Here is a 12,173-nt window from a genome sequence, read left to right as displayed (position 1 = left end):
ACAGTGAGTGCGGGGTGGGAACAAACTGAGCTCCCATCCGGGGATGTGGAAGGGGCTGAGCAGATGGCTAGAGTGGGGTGAGGGTGTCCGGAGTATGGCCTCCCAGGGGCAGGAGAGCTGCTTCTCCAGCCAGCCCTGGGCAGGCTTCCTGAACACACTCTTCAGTTCTCGTGTTCTCTGGAGTCTGCGGCAGCCAGCTCCACCCTCCACGGCTGTCCCGCTGAACCCAAGCGGTCTGATGATCTCTGCCCAACTTCCACTTACGGGATCTCTGTTGCAGGCAGGAGAGGGGACAGATGCAGGTGCCTGCTTTTAAAGTCCCTGTCCTGTTGCTAAGCTGCGTGTGGCTTTGCCAGTCACCTCAGAGGAGCTGATGCTGGGTCCAGGCAGCACCAGGGTGGGTGGCCTGACAGTGGCGGTCCTCAGGCGGGTGTCTGGTCTACGCTGGGGCCTGTCAGGCCATAATCTCCTCACCAGGCAGTGCCTGGGCCACCAAGTGCCAGTGAATGCCTGGGCGCACTGCCAATCCATGTTGGCCCTGGCTGGGACACTCTTGGGAGGTGTGCTGGCCCCCTCTTTGAGTCTGGTCACCAGTAGATTCCCTTTCTACGGGGGAGCTCCGACCATCCCTGGCACCTGCCATCCCCAGAGTAGCTTCCATATCTGGGACATGGGGCCTCTGGCCTCACTTGGCAACTTGCCCGGGCAGGCCTAGGCGCCCACGTTTCTCCCGTGTGCATTGCATTTGTGCACATTTACCTTTTCAAAGCTTTTCTTCAAGCACCACTTTTTTTCCTATCCTCTCCATGATCCTCTAAGGGAGGTGGAGAAGGAGCTGTTAAAGGAGAAACTTCGGAGAGACCCAGAGGGTCTCCCGAAGCCGGTTGGGAGCACAGCCTAGATTCCACTGCCCACCTTCCTTCCTGACTCCCCCTGTCCCGGCGCCGACATGCCAGTCTCCGTGCCCTGCGTACTTCCCTCACAACCTCGCTTCCCAGGGGAGGTGGGCGAAGGCTGCTGCTCAGGGGACGGGGAGGAGGCGGAGAAGGGGGCCCTGAAGCCCCCCACAGGTGCAGCTGCGGAGGGGCCTTCCGGCTGCCATTCATCCTAAGCGGTGGCTGGGCCGTGCAGAGGAAGCTGGTCTCAGCCCATTAGAGCGGCCTGGGCCTCTGAGCCGGACCATTATAACAAAGTGTTGCCACCTTAGGAAACTCACTCAGATATGTAGATGTAGGAGGGTTGCTCGAGAAATTCTGTCGCTGAGCGGGTGCCAAGGTGAACCAAAGGCCCGATCCTGATGTGACAGTGGTCGCAGGCCTGCAGAACGTGCCCTACTCGCCCTGTGGGGATGGGGGTGGCTGAGCCGGCAGGACTGCAGGCTCGGTCTTCCAAGGCGCGGCAGTGGTTGCTCCTTGCTTTGGCCTCCAAGAGCCGGGCGTCTTGGGGAGCTGTCTTCTGAGGGTCAAGGTAGGGGGGTGCCCAGAGGCTAAGAATACAGGCGTAGGTTCGAATCCTTGCTATGAGTTCCTAGCTGTGTGACCTTGGGAAAGCCACTCTTCACCTCCTGAAGCTTCAATTACTTCGTCTATAAAAAGGAACATTAATAACAGTACCTTCTTCGGGCACCTGGGTGGCTCAGTCAGTTAAGTGTCTGCCTTCAGCTCAAGTCATGATCCCAGGGTCCTGGGATCAAGCCCCACATCAGGTTCCCTGCTCAGTGGGGAGCCTGTTTCTCCCTCTCTCTTGCTTGTGCTTGCTCATCAATAAATAAATAAAATCTTTAAAATAAAATAAAATAAAATGAGTAAGCATCATTTAAAAGAAATAATACTACCTTCTTCCTAAAATGACTGGAAGAATATAAACTCCTATGTATAAAACACTTAGTACTATTATAATGCACTTAGTATTACCTGCAAGCTATAAGTGGTATGTTTATGTGTGTGGCTTTATTAATATTATTAACATATGGCTCAAAGTGGGTGTGAATAAGCAAGCCCTGGTGCCCCGCCCCCCACACACTCATGCTCTTCTACAGCAACACAACCACCCCCCCCCCAAACATGTACATGCACGCACGCACACACACACACAGTGCATTTCCAGGGAGGTTTCAAAATACTGCTGAGTTATATTTATACGTGTCTCTTCCTCCTTGGTGGATTGTCAGTGTGTTTAGGGCAGTGACCTGAGCAGCAACTGCATGTTGTCCATTTCTGCAAATTCTCCAGAATGCCTAGCTCAGTGTCTGGCACAAGGCAGACACTCAGTAAATGTGAATTGAATTGGATGAATTTTCAGAACTCACAGGGTTGAGCCTCCATCAGGCCTTCCAGATGTCTAACCTCTAACCTTCTTTCTGGGAACTAGACCTCCCCTGCATTCTCCTTCAGGGATCTGACCACAGCTGCCCCCATAGCTCAGGCCGTTCCTTTGGAGCCACACCCCAGCAGTGTTTGGGAGGGTCCTGCCCCATGGACAGGAGTCTCCTCAGGGAGAGAAAGACTGTTGGGGTCTAGCTTCTAAAGCCAGGATCCTGGAGGCTGGGCTGACAGGCTGAGCCACTCCAGGCCCTGGCCCATTATTGCCTGGCCCCCCTGAAGGAAGAACAGCGTGACCCTCCCTGGGCAGTTAGAGTCAGCAGGCTGCTGGGCCTGAGAGAATATCTCTCAGCCAGAGGTCCCCCTGCACTTGGCTTGCTGCCCTGACAAGCCAGGCGGAGGCAGATGCCGTGGACACTGAGGAGTACTACTGACCAAGCGCTGGTGAGGCATCTGTGGGGCAGCCGGGTGACAGGAGTGAGCTTGGGCCCTTCAACAAGCAAAGCATGGTTTGGTTAGCCAACCACAAATTTTATTTCATTCCATTTGGCAGAAAGCCAAGAGCGAAAAAAAAAAGCTTCACATCACATAATATGATCCAGTTACAAAAAAAGAAAGAAAGAAAAAGAAAAAGAAAGAAAGAGCTCAAATTGTTGATTCATCAATAGCCCGTGGCCATTTACATGTGTTTTGCATCTTATTTGCATAGCACCTCCGCATGCCTGGTAATCCAAACCCTATTCCCCTGAGTTCCTACTTCTAGGAATCTCCAGCATTCATCTACCACCCCTCACCCTGAGTTTCTTCGGTGGCACTCTGTGGCCTACTCCAGGGGCCTGGTTATGGGGCTAGGTGCCAACAGGGGGGGTCCCCCACCAAAGCCCTCTCTGTGGGAAGGAGCCCTGAGCAAGAGATGTCTATGGCCAGAGAGGTCGGGGTGGTAGGAAGGGGTGGTGGGCCTCTGGGAGTCAGAAAACCTTGAATTTGAGCCTTGCTCCGTTACTATCTAGCTGTGCATCCTTGGCTAAATTCTTCAACCTCTCTGAGCCCCACCCCCCATCTCATCTGTTAGATAACGGGACTAGATCTGAGGCCTCTGAGCTTCCTTTCAGCTCTAACTCTATGGTTCTTCCTTATCATGACTCCTGCTAATGTGGTGTTGAGACCCTGGAAAGTTTGTGTTGGGTTGTGTCTTCTAATTCCTCGGAGTTCTGAGCCAGGCACAATGCTACGTGTTTGTTTGTACAGGCTTCATCCCATTTAGTGTTCCTAGGCTCTCACTAGTAGACAGTATTGCTATCCCCATTCCGTGGACACTTCTGTAGATAAACTGAAGTCTGAGGGCCAGGGAGTTTCAGTGATTTGCCCAGGCAAACATCTTGTCAGGAGCAGAGACAGGATTTGAATCCGGGCCTGTCTAACAGATGTCTTTCACCAGTGAGAACGTATGTATCTTGAATCAGCCGCACGAAGCTGTGGGACTTATGGAGGAGCTTCCTCAAGGCTGTCCGTGGGGTGATTTTTCTTCTCTGATCTCTGCCAACGGCCTCTGCACTCCGCTGGGCCGTGCTGCGCGCCTCCCTCAGTCCTCACCTTCGCTCCAGTGGGCAGCGGAGCCCCTGGCTGGCCTGCCTCTGTCCACAGCTGGAGGCCTGCCCGACTGGACTGCTGCCCCGGGGGCGCCCAGCAGAAAGGGTTGGAGGCCAGCATGTGGGGGCAGGGGAGAAATCTGGTAGATTTCTGGTAGAAATCTGGTAGATCAGGACATGTTCGCTGTTAGGAATCAAGTTAGCCCTTCCCACCCTGGTGAGCCTGGGGCTTTTTGGCTAACCAAAGTGTCTCCTGTGCTTGTACCCGAGCAGGCGACCGCCTGTGGCCTCAGGGTCCCAGAACAATTGTTCTCTATGGTGCCGTCTGTTTCCAGGGGTGGTAGTCTGTCTCCAGCCCCCCTACGGGTGGGTGAGTCACAGGCCTAGAGTGGCTGGGGGGAGAGGAGCCCTGAAGCTTGACTTCCTCACACTTGCAGAAGGGGAAACAACAGGGGCCCAGGGCTCCAGCATGTTCAAGGTCATTCCGCTAGGAGCCCTTTCCTCCTCCCAATCCTGGCTGTCCAACCCCAGCCTCTGGTGTAGAAGGTTTTGGGCAGCAGGAGCCCTTGGCAATTGCCCCTCCTCAAGGAACAGAACAGAGCGTGCAGCCTCCGCAGGGGAAGTCAGCAAATCAGTGGTGGTCTTCGAGGGAGACAGTGAAGAGAGGATGTCACTTTGAGATGGAAAGGGAAATGTCTTTGTTTGAACGAGGGCTAGCCTTCAGGTGGCTTATGCTAAAGAGCCTGCTGAGTGCAGGGGGGACAGAGATTTTAGTTGAGACAAATGTGGATGAGTTTCAAGGATGAAAGAAAGCTTCCCCAGGCTTTCATTGGAACAGCTTCCAGGAGGCCTCTGAGGGCTTTAGGAGCAAGCTGCCCAGGTGTTAATGCTGCTTTGGAAGCAGGCGGAATGACCACGATGCCCTCTAGAGAACCCCTCGACCAAAGGGTCATAGGGTGGAAGCTTGGAGGCTATGCCCTGACATTTGATATTTATTTCTGAGCATGAAAGCTATCCATGCTCATGGTGAAAATGTTGAGAAATATAAGGAAGAACAAAGATGACAAAGTCACCAGTAATTCTACCACTTACAGATAACTAGTGTTAACATTTTGGTGTTCCAGAAATTTTTTCCACATGTATCTATATATACATGTCTGTATCTCTAAATATATATAGATATAAATATAATTTTTACATGGTGGAGAGCATGTGTGGCTCTATCTTCCACATTGTTTACTTTACTGTATCCTAAGTATCTCCCTATGTCAATAAGAATGATTTTGTAAGAATTTTATGAGGGTAAAATATTGGATTGTCTTTTTGTTCATCTTTTAGGTCTCAGCTAAAACAGCCCCTCCTCTGGGAGGACATCTCTGACCCCCTCTCCACCTGGACCAGGCCAGTCTCCTCTGTTAGGTACTCAGCTTGCATCTACATCTTCCCTGGTGCTTATGGTCCAGGTGGTTTTTCTGAGTTTGCTACACAAGAGGGCCAGGACCCCATCTGTGTACGTATCTCCTGTGCCTGGCCCAGAGTAGGCATGCTGGACACATTCCTTGAATAAATGAATTTCATGTTTTATTGATTCATTCTTATATTTTTGGCTGTTTGGATTGTTACTGATTTTGTATTATCACGATTAACACTACACTAGTACCCACAATTTGCATTGTTTGTGCGGTCAGGGCCAAGCCCAGAGCCCTGGGTGTGCCTTCTGGTAGACAGCACAGCTTCCATCTGTCAGGATTTTTAAATGAGGTTAAATATTTCCCCTCTCTCTTTACTCCACCTCTCCCCACTCCTCCTGCCCAATTTCACGGACACTGCAGATCCCCAGAGGTGCGTCTGGTACTCCTCTGTCCATTTGCCCTTCTGGACTGGGCAGGGCAGGACGGGCTGGCCCAGCCTCCTTCTCATTACCTAGTCTCTAGTCCCTGAGGCGTGGACATCCTGTTTCTTTGCCCCTCAGTGAGGAGAGCAACCCCCGGGGAATGGCTCAGAGTGTGGCACTTTCTAGTTGGCCCTATTTGGCAGGGTGGGTACAGAGCGTAGAGGAAGGAGGACGGATGGTTCCCTGGGCTACGTGAATTACCTCTTCAGCCTCAGTCTCCTTAACTCAAGCCCAGAGGAGGCTGCCAGCTGCTGTAGAACAAAGAGGAAGCTGGTGGGGCGTGGTGGGAGAGGCTGGTGGGTGGGTGGGCCCTGGCATTCATGCCCCCTTGGAAATACCAGCTTGGGGGTGGGCAGGGAGGTGGAACCAGCAGCAAGGGCCTTCCCTGAGCCCAAAGAAGAGGAGCTGAGGCAGCTTCTCCTGCATTGCTCCTTGCCCTGGGAGTTTTACCCCTAGCAGGAGTAGAGGTAGAAGGTCAGGGAGATGGTGACTTCCACAGATCTATTTCATAAACTGACTTTGAGCCCCTGCCATGTCCCAGGAGCTTTGCAGGCCTTGCGCCTGCGGATACAAAGATGAGCAGGCTGGTTTGGTCTCTCCCTCCATCTGGAGGCTCTCAGCCACTGCTGAAATTGTGGATTCCTGCAGACCAAGGTGGCCGAGGACAAATCCCCAACCTGCCTGTGATGGGAGTGGGGGTGTCAGGAGACTGGCCCCTGACACCTTACGGTGATTGGGTGGCATAGCTGGACCCTACTCCACACCCAGTCTCTGCAGCCCACGTCATGTGGGAGAGGCCCTTCGGGACTATCTTCCTGCCGCCTGCCTCCAGAACTTCTCTGTCCTTAGAGAGAGAGGGCAACTGGTTACCCTTTCTTGTCCTCACACAGGGCCCTGATATAGATAGATCTATTCGTTCGTTCATTCATTTGTTCATTCAACCAATACTTAACCGAATGCTTCGTATGTGCCAGGCATTGTTACAGATACGTTCATTAACAAAACAAAGATCCCCCTAGAGTGTGCATTCTGGTGGGTTGGAGGACAGCTGCTGAGTAATAACCGCAATACCTGATATGCAGAGTGTTAGAAGGTAGGATGTGCCAATGGGAAAAGGAAAAGAACAGGCTAAATGGGACCGGGGATGCCAGGGTGGGGGTGGGGAGAAAAGGTTGCAGTTTTAAATGGGGTGGTCACAGAGGCTCCCTTGAGAAGGTGCCATTTGAGCAAAACCTTAGAGGTGAGGGACTATGCTGGGCAGATATTAGAATATTTCACACAGAGGAAATACTTAGAGCAAAGGTCCTAGGGAAGGAATGTACCTGAAGGGTTTGGGGACTGGCAAGGAGGTCTGTGCAGCTGGGGTGGAGTGATAAAGCTAGAGAATGGTCGGGGATAGGACTGGAAAGATAATGACCCACTGGCTGGGAGGCTGTTGGAAGAACATTGGCTTTTATTCTGAGGGAAATGGGAGCCATTGCAGGGTTTAGAGCCAAGAAGCCACATGATTTGACTTAGGTTTTAAAGGCTCACTCTGCTGCTGTATTGAGAATGCACCGTAGGGGTAAGCAGGGGTCTAGTTAGTTATTGCAGTAATCACATGAGGGAAGAGGGAGGTGGCCTGATTCAGAATCAGGTGTCGAGCTGGTGGTGAGAAGTGGTTAATTCTAGATGTGCATTTTCAAATTTTACTTTTTATTGACCTAAAATGTTTATATATTGAAATGCTTAAGTCTTAAGCATATGGCTCAATAAATTTTTGCATGTGGATATATCTATGTAACCACCACCCCGATCAGTATTTGCAACTTTTTCAGCACTCCAGAAGGTTCCCTTGTGTCCCTCCCATACCCTCTGAAAGGTCACCACTATTCTGACCTTCATCCCCATGGATTGATTTTGCCTGTTCTTGAACTTCTATAGAGGGAATCAAGTAGTATGTTCTCTTTTGTGTCTGGCTTCTGAAGCTTAAAATTATGTCTGAGATTCATCCTTGTTATTGAGTGAAACAGTAGGACTTTTTTTGTTTGTTGGATGGCTTGTGGTTTTTTTTTTTCTCATTGCTAGAATTCCATTGCATGAATGCACGATGATTTGTTAAAATTCTGGATGTGTTTTGAAGAGCCGAGGAATTTGCTTATGGATTGGATGTGGGATGTGAGAGAAAGAAGAGTCAAGCCTGACCAGACTTTCAGTCCTAAGCAACCAGCTGGATGGAGTTGGCATTATCTGAGGCGGGAAAGGCTGCCGGGTGGTACAGGTTTTGTGAGAAATGGAGTTCAGATTTGGACACGTTGCGTTTGGGCTATCTGTTGAATAGCTCTGCAATGTTGAGCGGGTGGTTGGACGGATATGCAAAGATGGAGTTTAGGAGAGAGATGTGGGCTGGGGATACAAACATGAGAGCCACTGCATGTCGATGGGGTATACATCCCCAAGGAGCCTTGATGAGATCTTCAGAAAGAAAGGACAGATGCGGAAGAGATGAAGCCTGAGGCCCGCACACTGAGAGGTTGGAGGGAAGAGAGGGCACGGATGTAGGAGGAAAACCCAGGGCCCCGAGTGAGTCTGGCGCCCAGGAAGGGGAGCTTGGAAAGTATGTCAAGGAGAAGCGAGGGACTGGCTGTTGCAGATGGCTGTCCATGGCCCTAGTGGGATAAGAACTGAGAATTGCCACCAGATGTAGCAAGGGCAACGTCAGTGGAATGGTGGGAACGGAAAGCTTGACTAGAGAAAGCTCAAGAGAGGAGAGGAAGGAATTGAAGGCAGTTGGCATAGATTACTCTTGAAGAATTTTGTTACAATGGGAACAAAGCAATGGGGCAGAAGCCGTCAGGAGAAGTTGGGAACAAGGCATTTTGTTTTGTGTTGTTTTCTAAGATTGGAGGGAAATTAGTACACTTGTGTACTGATGACTAACCATCCAGCAGAGACTGCAAAACTAACATTGAAGCTAAGGAGAGAATTTCGGGGGTGATGGCTTTGGTTCGGCCGGCGGGGTTGGGACCCACGCAGAGGGGCTGGCTTAGAGGCGCTCGGAGGTCACCTATCAGGCAGGAAGTCAGAGTGTGTGGGTGCGGATGCTGAGAGGTGAAGTTCTCTTCTGAGTGTTTCAGCTTTCTCCGGGAAGTGAGGAGCAAGGTCATCGGCTGGGGGGGAGGATGCGGGAGGAGGAGGTAGGGAGAGGAGCAAGTGTGAAATAATTCTCTGGAAGTGGGGAAGGGACTAGACTCGGGAAGTGGAATATAACTGGGGGCAGCCTGAAGGGCCCGCCAGAAGTTCACGGTTCACGGTGATGAATCTGAAGGGAGACTCCAGCCGCGTGGTTATGGGCTTATCACCAGCCGGGTTCAGCTGCACTGGGGCAGGCATGGGAGAAGGTGGAGAGTTCATTCCTGCATTCATCCAGAAGGGCCAGATTCTGGGCCAGGCACTAGGTGTCTCATCATGGTTATGGTCAAGGAGTGGGCCCTGGTCCCTGGGGCTTAGGAACTGGTGGAGGGAGAGGGCCAGCACACAGATTAAGTGAGCAGGTGGCTACAATCATAACTCGAGGAAAATTCAAGGAAGGTAGCCACCCTGCTCTTTTCTGCGGCAGGCTCTGGTGTCTCCAAACCCTGAGTCAGTGTCCAAGGAGACCCTCAGGCGCCCGAGGACTTAGGTAGGGCCTTGTAGGCCTTGTGGTTCACGGTCAAGAGTTTGGATTTTATTCTAAGTGCGCGATGAAGCCTCTGAGTGCTTTAAGCAGGGAATAACAGTATCTAAATTACCTTTTTAAAAGGTCAGAATTCATCAACGAAATATTAGCAAATCAAATCCAGTGATAGATAAAAAGGATAATACATCACAACCAAATAGGGTTTATTGCATGCGCGCAAGGGTGGTTTCACATGGAAAGAACTCAGTCAGTGTATTCAGCACATTAACATAAAAAGGTCACCCTGCCCGCTGTGTGGGGGATGGGCTGGACAAGCAAGAGAAGACTGTAGGAGGTCATGGCTAAAGGCGGGGGTGGGGGCGGGCAGGGATCCCAGGAGGCAGTGGAGATGGAAGGAACTGGAAAGAGTTAGGGTGTGTTAGAGTTAGAACCAACTGGTGATGGACTGGGTGTGCAAAGTGGGAGGAGGGGTCAAGTGTGACCACCATGTTTATGTTTGAAGCCATTGGGTAGATGGTGGTGCCGATTCTGGAGAGAAGGTGGGGAAGGAAGAAACTGGAAGGAGATTCAGACCCTACTAGATACTCAAGTGGAGGTGATATGCTAGCGGGTCCTCTCTCTTGCTCGTTCCCCAGCTTTCATCTCTTCATGGGGTCCGGCAGGTGGCCCTTTCTTCCCCCACACAGCTGTGAGGAAGGGGTCGCTCAAATATCCAGCCAGCTTCCTGGGTGCCTCCAGCCTCTCCATCTACTGTCTTCCCACCTCACTTCTTAGGAGGCCGTTGGCTTCTTAGGCTGGAACTGCACCAATAAGGATGCATGGCTTTGGGCTCCCTAAAGCTTCCAGAAGGAGACAGCAGGGCTGGGGGTTCTTCCTTCTTGCCAGGCTCCATTCCAAATGAGACACAGTGGCTTCTGGGATAGCTAAGGGCCCCGAGTCTCTGTCCATCCTCCCTTGGAGGGATATCCCCTCGGGATGTCCCTTGGATGGCACCCTCCCCGGACTCTGTGTGCCTCAGAGCCTCCTTTCCCACCTGCATTGCTGCAGCCCACCAGGCCTGGCGCTCTGCATTGTGCTCATCCCCTGCGTGGTGGCTGTCCCTCCCCCATCCTACAACAGCCCCCCCCCCCCGCAGAGCCACGGTGGGGCCCCGAGGGGTGCAGCAGAGAGGTCGGTCAGTCCCCAGGCAATGAGCCAGTGTCGGCTCCGGCCCTGCCCTGATGGGCAGAGCAAGTGGGACGCGGGGGTCGGGGGGCCGCATCGGGGTCTCTGGCGCCCTGGGCTGCTGGAGAAGCCCTGTCTGTCCTTCCACAAAGAAGCAGTTTCCTCCTTTTGCCTCGTGCTTTGCAGGGCAGCTGGCTGGGTTGGCACAGGGACCGAAGGCCAGACCTCGCGGCGGGCAGCGTGCAGCGTGCAGCCTGATCTTAGAGGCTGCCGGGTTCCGATTCTCCCCTCTGCCACCCGAGGAGGGGCCCAGACTACAGCAAGGCGAGAGTTGCTTCTCAGGCCCTTTCTTTGCCTATATCCCAACAGACCCAGGAGCTCTGATGCACACCCACTCAGCTGGAGCAGGAACTCCCCAGGCAATGATCCTCTGGCGGGCACGAGAGGGGAAGGTCTATTTGCAAAAAAGCCCCTCTATGCCAGATATTTTTAACGATCCCCTTTTCAGGGAGGCATCTCTCTTGCCCTGCTTTACAGAGATACATCAGTGGAATGAAGGGTAAGAGCAGTTTCCCCAGACCGGTGGTTCTGCCACTTTGGAGTGTTTACTTAACCTTTCTGAGCTTCCGTTTCCTCTTCTGCCAAAGAGGCTTCTTAATACTTCCTTCCAAGGGTTGTTAGGAGGCCTAGAGATGAGCTGGGTTGAAGGACTGGCACGTAGTAGGCACTCAGTGAGTGGGGGCTCTTCCTTGTGTCCAATAACCCTGACTCGTTTTCCCTTTACCGCTCCATGTGACGTGACCGCCGGGGTCCCACTGGGCTCAGGTCCGTGTCAGATGGGTTGTGTGCCCCGTGAGGGCAGGGTGTGGCTCTCTCCATCTGTCTTGCTCACTGTATCCCAGCACCTAACACATGCCCGGCTGCCGCCTAGCAGGTGGCTAAGTCAGTGTCTGTCCGGGGAAGGAATGAGAGAATGCTCGCAGGGACGAAGGAGGCCTAGGTGGGGCAGATGGAGTGGCCGGCTTGGGAAGAAGTCAGTCGGATCTTTCATATTCATCCATAGAGGGCAGAGGCAGGTACTGGGGAGCGTGAAAGGTTATTTCATTAAAACATTCCCAAGAGATCAGAGGTGGGGATGGGGGCAGGGAGGCAGAGGGCTGAGGTTCCCCGGCAAGTTGCAGGGAGAATCCTGGTCTATGGCCCTCAGCTTGGCTCCCTCTGGTCCCCATGCTCCTGTTTCTATGAGGGGATGGTGTGAGCAGCCCCTCCTGAGCCTTCCTTGTCGTCCCGAGGGGCTGGTGTCTGAGGGAGCTGAAGCAAGGGCTCCCCTGGGGGACTGGCGGCTCCGTAACTGCTCCCTGGGTGGGGGGGGAACATTCAGGGTGTTTGGGGACTCGCAGACACAGCGGCCAAGGTGGCTCGTCCTCTGCAGAGTAAACACAACCCCCCCCATCCCCCACGTCCTGGGTTCTGAGGGCTCCCTTGATGACAGTGGCCCAGCAAGGGCTGGGGAGAGACACAGACACCATTCAGAGTGGCCGCGTCAG

The 12,173-nt window shown here is 52.8% G+C and overlaps 1 protein-coding gene across 1 annotated transcript in view; it reads left to right on the top strand.

The window, feature by feature from the left end:
• ADORA1 (adenosine A1 receptor) overlaps positions 1–12,173 on the top strand; it is a 31,580-nt gene that overhangs the window by 698 nt on the left and 18,709 nt on the right. The window lies entirely within an intron of this gene.

This window comes from Eumetopias jubatus, unplaced genomic scaffold (assembly GCF_037043125.1).
Source record: "Eumetopias jubatus isolate StellerSeaLion01/CBP00866 unplaced genomic scaffold, mEumJub1_p1.0 scaffold_12, whole genome shotgun sequence".
Lineage (NCBI taxonomy): Eukaryota > Metazoa > Chordata > Mammalia > Carnivora > Otariidae > Eumetopias > Eumetopias jubatus.
Note: the sequence above shows the minus strand (reverse complement) of the source record. Positions and strands in the feature narration are given on the sequence as shown.